Consider the following 3,459-nt stretch of genomic DNA (forward strand, 5'->3'; position numbering starts at 1 on the left):
TCCTTCATTGTTTCAATTTGTAATGTGATACTGATAGCTGTATGAGGATGAAGATGAGTTAGAATACAGCTCTCACAACATGAAGTCATCAATCCTTCTAGCTGTCGTTCAGATGTACCCGGTAAGCCTGTCTCTGAACGGACAACCATATCTATGACTGCTTTATTGTGTTGTTCTTTTACTGATTTGACTTCGACTGGGACCATATACTCCACAAGTGACTATAGAATAAATAATATCATGTGGATGATCATGTGATCTGACTTACCAATTGTGTCTCCGTGTTGTACTTTTAGCAGATCCATCTGCTCTGCTAATGGCATCCAATTCACACAGGATCTTTCTTGGTACGTACCTCCATTGACCATGTGGCTAATCATATTCATTGTTTTTACGCAATGCGCAGTAGATCCTTCGGAAGCACTGCCCGTTTATGGTTGTTGCTTGAGGGAAGGTTTCACTGATCTCGGACTTTTTCAACCAGATGACAGATCTGCGGGTCATAAAGTTATTGTCTGTGAGCAATGGGTACTGGGGTAAAGAAAAATTAACTCACCAATACAGTAAATTAATATTATCTCTCTCATACTCATCCTGTCTGTGTGTCTCTCTTCTCTGGTTGAAATATAGTTTGTTAAAATGTGGCTATGCAGGGAGCAATTTCCCGTCACATATTTTTTCCATCTCTTGTTGGTAAGCCCATCATTCGATCAACTGCTAAAGTAGGCAACATTGAAGTCAAAGTGAGAATATATAATGATTGTTATAATATTAATTAATTAACTTAATTACAGGATCTAATGGTTGGTGATGAAGCTAGTCAACTGCGCGTCTATGTTTAGAGGTTAATTATCCCATGGAGAATGGATCGTCCTAAAACTGAGGACATGTAAAAACATGTTTGGAACTATACATTCATGAAAAACTCAAAGTTAACACTAAGGACTGCAAGGTATGTTAATAATCATTGTGACCTCATCACATGATGATCACATGATATAGGTGCTGTTGACAGAGCCTCCGAATGAATCCTACAAAGAACCGTGAGAAAATGGTGGAAGTGATGTTTGAAGAATATCAATGTGCTGGTGTTTATATTGCTATACCCCCAAGCTGTCCTAACATTGTATGCTCAAGGTTAGACGGGAAGATAATATTAAATCCTTCTTTGGTTACCATGGTTACAGAAGTGATTAGGATTTATTTAGTGGGCGTGACCTAGTCCCCTCCTACAATGCCGTGGTAACTACATATATAGTAATGTTATAAAATAGAATTAATATTTGTTATAATTAAAGGATATGTAATGTTTGTTTTACTATGTACTTACTATTGATTGTTGTGTGTTGAAATAGTTAGCAAATTACCTCGATGCATTTCTTGTTATACTTGTTTCTTTTCTGTTTTTCCAGGTCTATTAACAGGTATGGGTTTTGATAGTGGAGATGGGTGTTACTCATATATGTCCGGTGTACGATGGGTTCTCCCTCCCTCATCTCACCCGACGACTTTGATGTTGCGGACGAGATATTACTCGTTATCTATTAAACTACTTCTCTTGCGAGGAGAAGCCTTCAATCACTCAGCTGACTTTGAGACTATTCGTATGATGAAGGAAAAACTTTGTTATGTAGCGTAAGTCTCTCTCTCCTCGCTTCTCTCTCTCTCTCTCTCTATAGCTGTCTTTCATTAACAGATATAATGTTGAACAAGAACAAAAAATTGGCCACAGAACAACGGTGTTAGTTGAAAGTTACACAGTAAGTGTACCATTATCAACTTTCCAAGATTTTTTTTTTGGTACAGTTACCTGATGGTCGTGGGTCAAACTTGGTGGAGAAAGGTTTGAAGCTCCTGAAGTGCTCTTCCAACCTCATCTCATTAATGTTGAGGGAGTGGGTGTGGCTGAGTTGCTTTTTAATACCCTTCAAGCAGCTGATATTGATTACAAGGCCTGACTTTTATAAGCACATTGTGTTAAGTGGTGGTTTCAACAATTAATCCTGTCTGCCATCACGTTTGGAGAGAGAAATTCAAACAACTTTATCTTGCTGAGTCCTCAAGGGAGATCAGGATACCACTAAATTATCAGTAAAGAAACACATTAATATAGTGTTTTTTGATTAATGGCTTGAATAGAAATATAGACAATCTATGTCTTTTTTTATTCACTTTCTCTCTCTCTCTCTTATAGAAATTCAGATTCGTATCGAGGATCCACCTCGCCGCAAGCACATGGTATTTTTGGGTGGTGCTGTCCTAGCTGACATTATGAAAGACAAGGACAGTTTCTGGATGTCTCGGGAAGAAAACCAAGAGAAAGGCAAAAGGGTGTTAGAGAAAATTGGGTGTGGCTGTTAGACATAACCTCCTATCCTCTCCACTTGTTAATTCAAATCGTAGTGTTGAGTAGTGATTTATATTTAGCACATTAATTATCAGAACAAACAGTTACTTCGTCTTTTGTTGTATATTGCCTCCTTTACCATTTTATGGAAATTGACCAGCTGGTTTAGAGCTGGAATCGATTGCTGTTTTCTTTTTTATGTTTAGAAATCTCATATACCGTTTTTTGTGTATGATGTAAACTTAATTTAATAAAATTTTCCTTTTTATTAAATGAACGGCATGAGAAACAATTACAGATGTGAACAGAAACGCTATGAAATTTGTCTTAAGAATGTAATTGACATTATAATTTTGCAAATTCTAAAGTTAACATTTGAGGACATGTGGTTTTATTACAGCTGCTGTATTCTCTAAAATAACCAATAAATTATTACTGGTAAACTCCCTGGTCAAGTATATTATGATAATTTATGAATGAAGACGTAAATCAGTCAATAGGACATCATGTTGAAGACAATGTATGTAATTATATTAATAGATCATAGGTACATTTCTATATCTATCCATCGTAGAGCTACTTACACATTGTTTACTTCTTCTTTGGTGTCTTATATCATCTCTTCCTCCAGTCTGTTTTAAATGGGAAAGCATAATACAACAATCATCTAAGTAAACTTACCGCCATGTTTATTCGCGTGGTTTGCATTTTTTCCATAGTTACAGACCACACCTATTAAAGTAGCAGCTGGAGAACAGCCAGCAGCTGTTGGTGAGAAAAAGTTTGCTGCTTAAGTCTTTACTGCTTTAAGTCTTCTTTACTAGAAACTACTAATGATAGAAGATAACTAAACTATGCAAAAACTGCTAAACTACTAGATACAGTCTACTACTGTTAATAAATTAAGTTTATTTAGTAGTAAGTTAATAGTTGTAATGTTATCAAGAAATCATCTGATGTTGTATGGATCAGTACTTTATGGATGGAATTGTAAAAGTGAGTGTATTATTAAATAGAACGTGTTATTAAATATAACAACTTGTTAAGTGAATTTTTGGTGTGTAGGAAATAAGTTTTTAAGTGATTTGACAAATTAATTGACTTTAATTAAT

The 3,459-nt window shown here is 35.6% G+C and overlaps 1 pseudogene; it reads left to right on the forward strand.

Annotated features, from left to right (window-relative positions):
• The first annotated feature begins 630 nt into the window (after positions 1 to 630).
• Positions 631 to 2,361, forward strand: LOC121392645 (annotated as a pseudogene).
• Positions 2,362 to 3,459: the final 1,098 nt, after the last annotated feature.

This window comes from Gigantopelta aegis, unplaced genomic scaffold (assembly GCF_016097555.1).
Source record: "Gigantopelta aegis isolate Gae_Host unplaced genomic scaffold, Gae_host_genome ctg4235_pilon_pilon, whole genome shotgun sequence".
In the NCBI taxonomy this organism is placed as follows: Eukaryota; Metazoa; Mollusca; class Gastropoda; order Neomphalida; family Peltospiridae; genus Gigantopelta; species Gigantopelta aegis.